This window comes from Nomascus leucogenys, chromosome 22a (genome assembly GCF_006542625.1).
Source record: "Nomascus leucogenys isolate Asia chromosome 22a, Asia_NLE_v1, whole genome shotgun sequence".
NCBI lineage: Eukaryota > Metazoa > Chordata > Mammalia > Primates > Hylobatidae > Nomascus > Nomascus leucogenys.
The window spans coordinates 10675950-10689974 of NC_044402.1; the positions used below are offsets into that span (position 1 = coordinate 10675950).

At 40.8% G+C, this 14025-nt stretch overlaps 1 protein-coding gene across 6 annotated transcripts in view; it reads left to right on the forward strand.

Annotated features, from left to right (window-relative positions):
- Positions 1–224: 224 nt before the first annotated feature.
- DICER1 (dicer 1, ribonuclease III) overlaps positions 225–14025 on the forward strand; it is a 71581-nt gene continuing 57780 nt past the window's right edge. For 4 of the 6 annotated variants that reach the window (XM_030802629.1, XM_030802631.1, XM_030802633.1 and 1 more), the window contains exons 1-2: positions 225–538; positions 13720–13785. The gene's annotated coding sequence lies outside the window, so the exon portion shown is untranslated. Of the gene's footprint in view, positions 539–8565; positions 8914–13719; positions 13786–14025 lie in introns of those variants that run through there. The other 2 variants (XM_030802630.1, XM_003260935.2) reach the window with 2 other exon arrangements.

Sequence of the window (14025 nt, forward strand, 5' to 3'; positions counted from 1 at the left end):
GTTCCCGAAGGCCCCAAAGACTCCCGGCCGCTGCGGCCGAATGCCAGGGTCCAGTCCCGGCGCTGGGCCGCAAACGCCGCCTCGGCCTCCACGCGCGCGCCCGCTGTCTCCCTGCTCCTGAGTGGTTGGAGGGCCGGGATTAACCTTTCACCGCCAGGCCCTGTCCAATCACAGGCTCGCTCTCATGCCGCCACGGGGCGAGTGGCGCGTTGGGGCGCGGAGGGGCGGTGCGGCCGCCAGTGGGATTCTCCAAGCGGCTGTGCGCCGTTGCCGCGGGCCGTGCGCGGGCTGCGGGCCAGCCGGGCGCTGCGCAGTCTCCGCAGGCGCCGGCGGGAGGGGTCGAGGCGGAGGCGCGGCGCAGGCTGCTGCAGGCCCAGGTGAATGGAGTAACCTGACAGCGGGGACGAGGCGACGGCGAGCGCGAGGAAATGGCGGCGGGGGCGGCGGCGCCGGGCGGCTCCGGGAGGCCTGGGCTGTGACGCGCGCGCCGGAGCGGGGTCCGATGGTTCTCGAAGGCCCGCGGCGCCCCGTGCTGCAGGTGAGGCGGGCTCCCGCGGAGCAGCTTTGTGTCCAGGGCAGGGAGCGGGTCGCCCGGCCGCGCTCCCGCCTCCGCGCCGAGGCCCGCATGCTGGCCATGGGCCCGAGCCGCGCGTCCGGGCCTGGCGGGCGCTGACGAAGGGCGCGGCCTCGCCTGCCTCGTCGTCCGGCACAGCGCGGCCTGTGGACCCGGCGTCTGCCCGCCTCGGCTCTGCTCCTGGGCCCGGACCCCGGCGCCTCCCCGCGAGGAAGCCCTGGGAGACTTTCCGGGCCTCCGTGGCGTAGTGGGGGATGCCGGCGCCTGCCCACTCCCCGGCCTGGCGAGGCCTGGGGGCTCTTGACAGGTCCCGTCACGCGCGCGAAAGTGGCGCGGGAGCAGCGGAGGTGGAGACGCGCGCCTGACCTGTCGGAGCACCCTGGGGCCCTCCTCTGATGTGGCCGCTGCGCCGCGCCCGGAGGGGACGAAGCCGGGTTCTCGGTCCCTCCCGGGAGGGTCCTGTGTGATTACTGTCAGGGGACCAGATCGGGGCCCCGTGGGGCGGGCAGGGGCCGAGGCCATTCTTTTGCCTCTCCCCTCAGATGTTTTTGTGCCAAAATGCCTAGACCTTGCGGAGGACCCTTTCTTCAGGGTTTTTGATTTTGGGGAAATCAGTGTAAGTTTTAAGTTAGCACATCAGATTTACGTAGATTGTCCAGAAAAGCTGAGTTGCTTTGATGGCTCTGCCTGGAGGTCAGAGCCAGCAAACCACTGAGTGTGTCCTTAGGAACCTGAAGATCCGCGGAAACGTGGAGATGAGTGGAGGGTCCTTGGTGTGTAGTGTTCACTCCGTGCTTTTGTGGAGAGAGTTGTGGTTAAAGGGACACGTTACTGGTCTACACGATAAGTAAGTGTTCTTAGGACTTTCAGGTTTTAAAAACATTCATCTGATGAAAGAGGATCACTTGGACGCCTATGCTTCTGTCTTCGAATATTCTGAATCTTTACAATCCTGATTGTCAGGTGTTTCGCGGTGCTTGTTTTCAAACAGTGGAAAAGGACTCAGGTTACGATTTAAGTAACTCGGAAAATATTATTAAAAATGTGCTTTTAAAACAGATTAGCTATATTGAAAATGTATTGGTGTAAACGTTAAGTTTTCTAAATAAAAATATACATCCTCACCAAAAAACTCAGTTTATTAAAAGATGGGTTCGGGATAAGCCAGGTCCTAGAGAATAGTAATTTTCAATATTATTGATACCTTTGGAAATTAGGTTCTGGAATAGCCAGTTTATCTTGCAAAGTCTACTTTAAAGCTTCCTGTGGCACGTGTGTATTATATGTAATACGTGCTATATACATACACATACATACATATACAATTATTTCAAAACTTCATTTTAGGGCATATTCCATAAAACTCAATAGATAAAAAAACAAAAAACTAAAGATTGCTTTTAACATGGTCACTATAAACATTGATCATGGTAACATAGGTTTATAGATTTACTCACGGCACCAAAATGCTGTTTTAGAAAAGAACAGTTAGTCCATTTTAATTTGGGGAGAAAAGACATTTCCCTACAATCCTTTTTAGTAAGGGCCTGCTTTACTTTTTATGCTTCCATCTCATGTTTGAAGGGTAAGCCCTGACTGTTGTATTTTGCCCGTGGCTCAGTGTGTGAGTTGGATAACTGGGTTGTTTTGCTATTATTGAGCTTTATTGTCTTAGTTTTAGAAGACATTGTCTTTTGATGTGGCTCATGATTCTTATTTGACAGTGATTTTGTCATACAGTGGGTTGTACAGTACTTGTGCTGTCTTCTGGAGAGGGTGACTTTTATGGCGTTGGGATGTTTTATTCTCTACCACTATCTGACACGTGAGGTGCTTCTTTCATTTGAGAAAGTAGATATTTCGTAGACATTCTCTCACTTGCGACCCTACCATGTCATGGTCACGTTTCCGCTTGCTCATGGCAAAGGAGATAAGGGAAACGTGTTATTGAGTGCCTCCTTGTTATGCGCTAAGATGTTTCATGTTCTACGTACATTCTCTTCTAATCCTCACTGTGACCCTGCGATCAACTCAATTTTGTCCTTGTTTTACAGGCAAGGAGACTAAGAGTCAGTGATTATTACTCCAAGTTAGGAATCTCGAAGTGGCAGAGCCGAGATCGAATTGTGGTTTGGTTTCAGAATCTTTGCAGGCATGCTTTTTGTATTGCATTACTGTTCCAAATGGATTTCAGGGCTGCATCACGTGTAGTGACTCCTCAGTTAAGACTTGTGGAATGAATGAAGCTGTGTCTAACCTTAAATGTTCAGGTGAATGAATGGTTATTTGAATATTTCAGATAGTTTTTTTTTTTTTTTGGCATGGTAAAATATACATAACACAACATTGAACCATTTTAAGCGTACAACTAGCTGGCATACAGTACATTCACATTGTTTTTAGTCATTACCAGCATCCGTCTCCATACTTTTTCATCTTTCCTAACTCAAACTGTCCTCATTAACACTAACTCCACATTCCATCCTACCTTCAATGCCAGGGAACCACCATTCTACTTCCTGTTACTGACTACTGGAGAAACCTCAAATAAGTGGAGTCATACAGTATTTGTTCTTTTGTGTCTGGCTTATTTTACCCGACATAGTGTCTCCACGGCTCATCTGTGATGATTTAGATGTCAGAATTCCCTTCCTTGGAAAAGCTGAATGGTATTTCATTGTATGAATATACCGCATTTTGTTTATCCATTCATCTGTCCATGGCCACTTGGGTAGCTTCCATCTTTTGGCTACTGTGAATAATGGTGCTGTGAACATAGGTATACAAATAATTCATTGGAGTCCATGCTTTCCCTTTTAGACATATACCTCAAAGTGGTCACATTGTTTCTTGATCATCAAAACGCTAGACTAGACTCAGAATTTATTGCAGTATTTTCTCAGGGTTCCTCCAAGCAGTGATAATTTCCTACAAACAACTCCTCTCTGTCAGTAAAATCTGTAATTTCTCTGAAGCCCAGGATTGACTCCTTTTTACGATCTTGGTTCCTATCATAGTGTTGGCAAGTATTCAAAAAACTGATCAAACATGGAGTGATGTGCTTTATTGAATGCCAGAGGACGATATTGGTGAGGTCTTTGTTTAATTTGTATAAAGAGAAAGTTGGAGCCAAGTGACTTATTTTGTTTACCTTTTGCTGTGCTTTTTGGACATTCAAGAGCTTAGTTCATCCTGAAAGCCCAATGTATGTATTAGACTCGCTCTTATTCACAGGTTTCTTTGCAATTTATGACTTGCCAAATGACTGTAGTCTTCTGAGGCAGCATTGTTTTCCTGGTATTCCACCTGCTTAGCCTGTGGGGCTTGGACCTTTTGATTTTTTGATGGCTAGTTTTCAGTTCTTCCAAATTTCTGCTAAGACTCTAGTATTAGTACATTTATTTAATAGTTTATGATGTCTATTTTGAGAAAGGATTTGAAATGGTCTTATAATAGGAAAGTATTAGAGTACTATGAAAATGGTAAAGGTTGGTAGTATAGAATGTGGAGACAGAGAATTAGATGAATGATTGGGGCAAGGAAAGGTGAGTGTTGCATGTAACTCACGTTGATTAATGAAAGGAAGCATACCAATTAGGAGAAGCAGATTTTTCTCTTGTATGAAGAATAATCAATCTTTTGGATTATTACATTAAATAACATTAGCAATATATGGAGAAAATGTTTTACATTCTACAAACGATAGAGAAACGTTTTTTCACATGCCATTTTAGAGAAACTGGATAAAAGCCTCAGGCATAATAGAAAAGCTTTAGTAATACAGGTGTTCACAGTTCCAGTGGTTTGATTCATTAATTTCTTTCAGGTGGTGTCCCTCGAATATCAGTTGTCTCATTCAGGCTGTTGACAGATGCTGAATAATAATCCGTTCAGGAATAAGCTCTCTGGACAAGATGGGCAGTGAGGATTTTCCAAATAGGAATTCTCACCCAGTCTTTTTTTTTTTTTTTCTTTTTGAGACGGAGTCTCACTACGTCTCCCAGGCTGGAGTGCAGTGGTGCGATCTCAGCTCACTGCAAGCTCTGCCTCCTGGGTTCATGCCATTCTCCTGCCTCAGCCTCCCAAATAGCTGGGACTACAGGTGCCCGCCACCAAGCCCGGCTAATTTTTTGTATTTTTAGTAGAGGTGAGGTTTCACCGTGTTTAGCCAGGATGGTCTCGATCTCCTGACCTCATGATCCGCCCGTCTTGGCCTCCCAAAGTGCTGGGATTACAGGTGTGAACCACCGTGCCCAGCCCTCTCACCCAGTCTTTAGGATCGTGTGTTGGTCTAAAAAGTAAGACTGGTTGTATCGTGATGTATACTTGACGAATTAATACAGAAAGAAAAACATTATTTTTGAGATGTAGCTGGTGAAATTGACATTTTCAGTTATGTAATAAAGCCTTTGTTAAAATAATTCTGAGTACAAAATGGCTTTCTCATCTAAAATTGTCAATGAATTGTTGGTACTCCTTTAACATGCAGTTAACGCAATATACATTTTAAGTAAGTGACTAAGAAGATGTCACAAAACATTGTCTGAGGATGTCAGTAACACTGTTACTAGAAGTAAGACATGAAAGGCTTAAGTTTGGCCTTAGAGTTTTTTTTTTTTTTTTTTTTTTTTTTTTTTTTAGGCTTATAACAGCATTACATGTTCTTGGCTGTGTTAAGGTTTATAGAATAGTAAGGATTAGATTCTTCATGCATGTTCATTACCAGACATGGTGCTTGGCATATAGGAGACACTCAGATTTGTTGAGTGAATAAGTTAATTTATAATACTTTTTGAAGTATTTAGAAGCTAACACAGTTTTATGGGGAAGAATATTGCTTGCATATTAAGGCTTTTAAAAAGATTATTACTATTCTGCTTTTGGACAAATCATGCCACTTGGTCCTTTTTGCTTTGTGAGGTACGTATGATTATGTGCACAGAAACATTGCAGACTGAGGGAAGTGTTAAGAATCATGGGAGAAAATTGCCGTCAAAATTGGAGTTTAACTGTATTGCAGACTTTCTCCTTGTTGGCACAGACTAACTCTGTTGTGCTTGTTCTTTGACAGCTCAACGTATGCAATAAAGCAGGGGTTTTAACAACACATTTGAACAATTCTTGAGGATTAGAAAATGAGGTCTGTTAACCAGTTCAGAATTTTAAGAAAACAAACCGGTTGTACTTAGGGAACTTGAATAATGGAAGAAGACTCTTAGTTTAAAAACTGATCTTTGACATGATATAGGAAGGTTCTTTGATTAAGAAGTTAGATAAATGACCCTGTTGGAAGGGAAAAAGAAAGGTAGTAGTCGTATTTAGTCCTCTGAGATATTTCGAGATTGCAGGACTTCTGTCTTTCCTCTTTTGGTAACATCCTGGGAGGTGAGATTAACATGATGAACTCACAGCCTGTCCTCCTCTTATGCATCCTGCTGCCCAGCCATCACTGTCAGTTGCTCTGATTCGTGGTATTTTAAGCTCTTTCCACTTTGCAGAGTTAAATATTAGTGTTTTATCATAGCTTTGTAGGGATGCTTAAGAGCAAGTGTTTGGTGTCAGAGAGACCAGGGTTCAAATCCTGATTCTTTGACTTTGTAGCCGAGGAGCACTGGGCATATGGCAACGTCTCTGAGTCTCAGCTTCCTTGTCTATAAACTGTTATAGTGGTGTTTGCCTCTTGAGGTTTTGAGAAAAAAAGGAGTTTCTTAAACTCTCATGATACATAACTAGCATTTGATAAAATTTAGGTGATATTTTTCTTTTAAATATGTGTATTAGAGAAAATTTTAACATGCAATAGTCTTAATGTGATTAGATTATATTGTGAACCCCCAAATTATTAATATTGAAATGTATGGTCTAGTAATATAATGGAGGATGAAGGAAAAGAGGGCTCGAGAACAATATTTTACAGACAAGTTTTCGAGGAGGATTATCTATACTGGTTCAGCTATCTTAGTTGGTCTCTGTAGTAATGATACCAAATGTAACAGTGCCTTAAATGTCTCTTAACTTTCCCTAAATAACTCATTCTTCATCTGCTATGCATGAATTAACACATCATCCTTGAAACCATACTTCAATTCAGTGTATAAAGCCAAGTGTTTTGTAAAATAAACCTCAGGTTAGGTTTTATGTTTCCTTATGATTAGACTCAGGTTTTGGCTAGGCACAGTGGCTCACTCCTGTAATCTCAGCACTTTGGGAGGCCAAGGCAGGAGGATCTCTAGAACCTAGGAGCTTGAGGTAGCAGTGAGCTATGATTGTGCCACTGCACTCCAGTCTGGGCAACAGAGCGAGACTCTGTTCCCCTCTTTCCCCCCGCAAAAATAGATTCAAGTTTTGTACTTTTAGTAGGAAAACTACATGAGGTAGGTGTTGTCAGTTTGTCCCAATATTGGCGATCTTAGCTTTGTCACTTGGATTAAAAGGGTATCTATCAGGTTTTTCCACTGAATAAAAATACCAGTTTTCATTTGTAATTAGTAGGTAATCTGCAGAAAAGCTTTCAGGCTATGTAAATATTCTTTAGTAACCTTCACCCAATGGTTTTAGTATCCATTAATGCTAAAATTACTTGCTTCAATTACTAATGTGATGGTTAAAAATGGTGACTTTTCTGTCATTCCTTCTACATTTATTAGTTGACATTCAATAGAGTTTCACCTGAATTTTAAACCTAACAAAATACGATTTCTTTTTTATTGTTGTTAAGGCTGAGTCTTGCTCTCTCAGGCTGGAGTGCAGTGGTGTGATCTTAGCTTACTGCAACCTCTGGCTCCTGGGTTCGAGCGATTCTCCTGTGTCAGCCTCCTGAGTAGTTGGGACTACAGGTGCAAGCCACTACACCAAGCTAATTTTTGTATTTTTTTAGTAGAGACGGGGTTTCACCATGTTGGCCAGGTTGGTCTCGAACTCCTGGCCTCAAGCGATCCTCCCATCTTGGCCTTCCAAAGTGCTAAGATTACAAGCATGTGCCACTGCACCCAGCCTGTAATATCCTTTATAATAAACTGGTAAGCATAAGTAAGTTTTTCCGCAAGGACTGAGCTGGTCTGGCAAGTTAAATCCTAGGAGGGCATTGTGGGAACCCCAGTTAACTGATTGGTCCGCAGCACTGGCAAAAAATAACCTGAGGTTTGCAATTGACACGGAAGGATGGGGGAAGTTTTGAGGACTGGAGCCCTCAACCTGTGGGATCTGATGCTATCTCCAGGTAGATAATGTTGGAATTCAGTCATTAATAGAAGACACCCAGCTGGTGTCTGCTGCAGAATTGATGGCTTGCTTGTTGTTGGGGAGAAACCCCACACATTTGGTCACAGAAATTTTATGTGTTGTGTGAGAACAAAGGAAAAACAGTTTGTGTGTGTTTTTTCCCACTCAGATATTCAGGTAAATGTTACCACATTTTGTGCCTTAACAGGGGAGGTTTTTACTCATTCATTCATTCGAGAGACAGGGTCTTACTCTGGAGTGCAGTGGTGTGATCCTGGCTCACTGCAGCCCCCCGGGCTCAGGTGATTCTTCTGCTTCGGCCTCCGGAGGAGTTGGGACTACAGGCACACACCACCACACTTGGCTAATTTTTATATTTTTAGTAGAGATGGGGTTTTGCCATGTTTCCCAGGCTGGTCTCAGAATTCCTGGGCTCACATGATCTGCCCACCTTGGCCTCCCAAAGTGCTGGGATTATGGGTGTGAACCACTGCACATGGCTGGGAGAATGTTTTCAGTACCTAAAACAGAATTGTATGTCTCTAGCTTATTGTCACACAAATCATCCACAGTTTGAAAGTTTGTTTTCCAATTCCCAATTCTGCGTGTTCAAATTGTAGGAAATTTAAAATGCTGAAAAGTTTAAAGGAAAAATAAATTACTCATCCAAGTAATCCATCATTAATTTTTGGGTAAACTAACTCTCTCACCTCCTTCCTGTCTTCCTTTTCCTTCTTATGCTTCCTCACTTCCTTTTCCTTCTTATCCTTCCTCACTCCCTCCCTTTTTCCTTTAGTTTTTAACTAAGACATAAGTATAGTCTTACTGTAAATAAAAGTGTTCTGCTTTTTCATTTAAAGCCATTGACGCAGGATTTTTCTCAGTCACTTTACCAGCCGGGGACCTTTGGCTGGTGACGCCCCTGTCCAGGCCTTGCTTGGCCACGCTACCCTCCTACTTGGCTGTCTGGGCCACACCTGGCTTGTGCTCTGGCTCAGCTAGTGGCTGGGCCAGTCATGCCCCAGCCCACCTGTGTTACAGCTGGTACCCACGTTTGGCGGTTCCCGAGGTTCTTGTCCTGCATCCAAGAAGAATGAGGATATGCTGACAACTGAAGGGTGAGGAAGGCAGACGTAAATTTTATTGAGCAATTAAATAGTTCTCAGCAGAAAGGGGATGCGGGGGTGGTTCCCTACCCGAAGTTGTGTGGTTTCTCCTCCAGTGTGGCTGGGTCCTGGGCTTTTACAGGCTCAGAATAGGGGAGTGTGTGCTGATTGGTTTGTGAGTATGCAAAAAAAGTTAAATGCACCACTCAAAGGTGGGCATGACAGTGTAAGAAACCAATTAGGGAGGCATAGGTATGTGTAAGATAGGTGAAGGGTGAGGATCAATCAGAGGAAAGTGTGCCAAATGGGAAGACAGGTTCTCAGTCCGGTCCCTGGATTTATCTGGGACTTGTAGTTCTCTTGAAAAGTAAACAAAAAATACTGTGTATCTCAACCTTCAGGCTTTAAACTGTCTTTGATTTGAAGGTGGGGGTTCACCGGGGACCTACCCCTGTCTGCCTAGGCATTTGTCTGCCTGCTGCTGCTCTCAACATAAGCATTTTTGTTCATTATAAACTTACCATTTTAAATGGCTGAATTGAACTTCACCATGTAAAATGAACCAGGGTTTACCAAACCATTCCCACAGTCATTGTTAGACATGTAAATTGGTGGCGGGGAGTGTTTCTTTGCTCTTGTAAATGATAATGATGAAGGGAGCATTTCTATATGAAGTTTTTTTTGTGTGTGTGGTAATGATTAGGTTAATGTGCAGTGAATTTTAATTAAGAATGACAGAAATGTAAAGTTCATACCCATAGTGTTAGGGTAAACTAAAAAAAACGTTTTAAAAAGACAAATGACAATTAAAAGTAAAAATATAAATAGTTCTCTGTGTTTTGTATTTAAATATGTAAAGATACCAGTGTTTAAATTCTTGAAATTATTATTATTTTTTTCTCTTTAGTCTCTTAATCCTTGGTTTGACCTTAATCTTTTCATAGTCTATATTCACTAAATAATAATTGATAAATCCTTGAAATACTTGTTTTATGTACTGTGGATATGTTGGATATTTTCTTTTGATTTCTTTTTTATATTTTCAAAATATCCATGATTGTTACTATTTCTTGTTTCTCTGTGAAACATTATATTGCCTAAGAAACAGTTCAGTGAAATAATGTTTTCAGTGATGTCTGTCCAGCCAGTAAGTAGTACACAGTGTTTTTTTGTTTGTTTTTCAAGAGAACTAGTGAATACAAAACTGTTGAAATTTACTTTACGTTATGTACCATATTTTGTGATTTAATTGCGTTGATTTTCATCTTAATGTAAATGCATAATGGCTAGCTTGTTTGGAATGTAGGGGAGGAAAACTTTTCCTCCACCCACTTAGGCTCTATTGCTGGGATCTGTGAATTAAACTAACAAAAGACATTAACAGGAGGTCTACAGCTTGTATTGATGTTAATATTTTTGCACGCACAGGAGCATCAAAGAAAAGATGTAAAATCCCAAAGAAACACTTAGATTTAGAGGCTCATATACCATTTTAACAAAGAGTGATAAATTGTGAAAGGACAAAGGAGGGGAAGTTTGGATTTCTAGGGTTGATAAACGGTGGGAAGTTGATTAGACGGTGTACGGGGGAAACCATTGGTAGAAAAGGGTTATTTATTAAGGTTTGTTTATGCAGATTCATCTTGGTGCCATCTCTCTGTGCTATGATAAGGATTGTTCTTGTTTTCTTCCTGGTGTAGAAGAAGGGGGAGTTTATGCCTTACTTTTAAGTAGAAAGAGGGAAGGCGTAGAACTTTTCCTGAATCTGTTGATTCTTAATTGCTTTCAGCTCAAAATAATCAATATACCAAAGTGGCATAGTTGGGGGTGGCATCTCCTGATCCCCATTCAGGAGTTTGTGGTTTTTCAGGTTAATCTGGCTATAAATTCTGTATAAAATCTTCTATGCATTATATGAGAATGCATTTTCTATGCTGAATCTTAGGGTTAATGAAGCATGTTAGGTTTTCTTTAAGGGTTTCATAAAATTTTAAGAGTTTAAGAATTATGCTTAAAAAAATGGTTCTAGGTAGAGGTACTATGGATTTTGTACGTTCCAAGCATTTTATTTTCTCTCTACTCAATTTAAGATCTTGTGTAATCCTCGTAATAGTCAGTTGTTTCTGTTTTACAGGCAAGGAAACAATGTTAGCGAGGTAGTGGAGTCTGGATTTAAACCTTGGTATTCTGACACTGAACTGCTTGCTGGCATTAAGATAATTTTTAAAAGAAAGATAGGTACAAAGGAAAAAAAAAAAAGAGGCTGCTTCCTATATCCCCAGTTGCCTTACTCAGTGCGTCCTGCATAGGCGGGTATACATGAGAAGGGAGTGACAGTGTATAGATGTCACCGAAAACTCAGGATCAGTGTTTTGAGGCAAATATGTACATTAAATACATGTTTATATGTATACATAAGTATATGTATAAATATAATATAAGTGTGTCTATTAGTATTAAGAGGCAAGAGCATCAATTTGCTTATTAAGTTAGCTAAAAACATCTGAGACTTTTTCTGCTCTACAGCTTAGAAAAGGGAAGTAGGTAGGAGTTGTTTTCAAACAACTTGGATTCTATGTGTGGATTCATTTTCAGTGTAGCTGTTTGCCCACTTTCATTTTCATTTTTAAAAATTCCTCCATGTAGTTGGGCAGCATATTTTAGGGCTTCTCCAGTATTTAAGTTCTAAGAAATGGAATTTTATTATTTGGTATGAATACTGTTTGAGATTTGGGCTATATTTAAAAAGTAAAAAAGCTAATGTTAGGGAAATACAATTAAAACCAAAATCTCCCAACCCAGAAAATTTCTCCACAAAGGTAGAAAAGAAAGAAAACAATGTTATTATTGAATGAACATTAAATCAGACTGCTGTGCACATTACAGGCAGTCACTAAAGGGATGGCAAAGACAGAAAGAAATCTTACTGTTTTATGTAACTAAATGGTTACAATCCACATCCATATTTTCAAGATAAAATTGCTAATTTTTTTCACATTTTTATGACGAGAGGTAGGTTTTACACTTTGGAGTCAGGTGACAAATTAGGCCCATCTCCTCCTAGGAAACCAGGAGATTGAATGTTATTTCCCATTTCAGAGATGGCTTTCAGGTCCTTAGGAAACATAGCCAAGTTATAAGACTAGAGACTTAAATTTATAGACATTGAAAGGGAGGGAGAAATAAATTCTGGAAAAGAAAAGGGGAAAGGGACCTCTTCCCTTTTATTTTCAGCAGGGAGAACTATGCCTCTTATTTTTAATTTGTATTTGTCCTTATGTTAACAGTCAGTATTTTGTATCTATACCATGGCTGTCCTAAGTGATGTAGGCGTGGTTGCAGTTAAAATAATGCCTTGTATCTCACATAGCACTTTTGTTACTAGGAACTTAAAGTGCTTCATACATTTTTTAGTTTTCTCTGTTAGCTTACCATGAGTATTGCTTATAGTGTTTTAATGTCATTATATTGTGGTTTTTTTCCTTTTGTTTGTCCTGGAACTTTATAGAAGTCATGCATTTTGGGCTTTGTGAGAGTAGGAATGAAATCTGGATGGTAATATTTGCAAAGTTAATAATGTCAGAATCTGTGATGCATAATAACATGGATGAGTTGAAATTATTCTGTCAACAATTTTGAAAATTCACAGCAGAAAGTTCTAGGTGCCTTTAGGCTTCAAATCTGAATGGTTAGCTCTTTCTTGTTACTAGCCTGTGAAAGGATACAGCCTCATTCCTGCATTTAGTTGCTAACGTGGATTAAGTTTGCTAGTTTGTACTAAAACTTGACTGTTTGATATGTGGCATGCCTGTTTCAGAGTTATCTTAAAGGGGCCTATGAAACAAGATTTTGCAGGTGTGTACTTTACTTCACAGTGATCAATTAAAATGAGAAAATGACCTGTTAGCTTTGAATTACCAGTATAAAATAAGTTGCTATTGTACTTGACATATTACCTTTCTAATGTATGTATGGAATTATCAATGGAAATAACGTGGATAACTTAGCAATAATTTTGTGATAGTTGAGTTACATTGAATTTTAAAGGATTATCAACTTAGTAATTTGATTATGGCATTTCTAGGAATGAGGTGAGTCTGAATTGGAAATCATCTCTAGAGGGTGACACAGCAGGACATGTTGGTGTGCATGGTCTTTGCATCCTACTAGGTGGCAGTGTAGAATGAAATTAAAAATTAAATGAAGTCTGAGGTAGCCTTAGAAAACACAAACTTGGCTGGTTGCAGTGGCTCACGCCTGTAATCTGCAGTATTCAGTACAGCATGTTACTGTACTGACTACTGTAGGCAGTTGTAACACAGTGGTATTTGGGTAATCTTTTGGGACTACAGCACTTTGGGAGGCCAAGGTGGGAGGATCACTTGAGCCCAGGAGTTCGAGACCAGCCTGGGAAACATGGGGTGGCCCCAGCCCTACAAAATAGAAAAATAAAATAAAAAAACAAAAAGAAAAATGAAAACACAAGCACTGAGATAGGAAGATATGCTCATATGCAGCATGATACTGATTTATCATAGTGTTTAAAGTATTTTTAAAGCCAAGTTTCACTGAGGGAAAAGGTAATTTAATGCCAAGAGTTCTCCCTTCTATCTAATTGGATCATACTAACAGTTATTTTTACTGGCTGTATTAGAACATAATATCCCAATTTTAAAGGGCAGTTCTTTTAGACATGCATTGTCTTGTTGCCCAATAGATAAAGAATTTCATGAGGGATCTTAAAAAGTAGAACATTTCTTAAAGTTCGTTTTAAAAAATGAGTTGTTTCTTCTAAAATTTCTCTCTGATTGCTTTTAGGTTACCTAGGGTATGAATTAATACAGACTTGGAAACTCTGAAAGAACTTAGAATCAGCATTTTGAGGTAAATATGTATATGCCAAAGTAGTGATAAGGTTGCCGCAGTCTGCTTTGTTGACTTCTTAGCAAAACAAATTTGTGTATGAAATGAGAACTTTAACCTCCATGAGAATGTCTTTTAAAGGACTGGAAGTAGTAAAAAGAGGCCACTGCCGATTTGTTTTTCCTGAGCTTATGGTAGTAGAGGCATTGCAGAAGGCTCAGACCTGAGCGCAAACCAAGTCTGATGTCAGATCTAACAAAA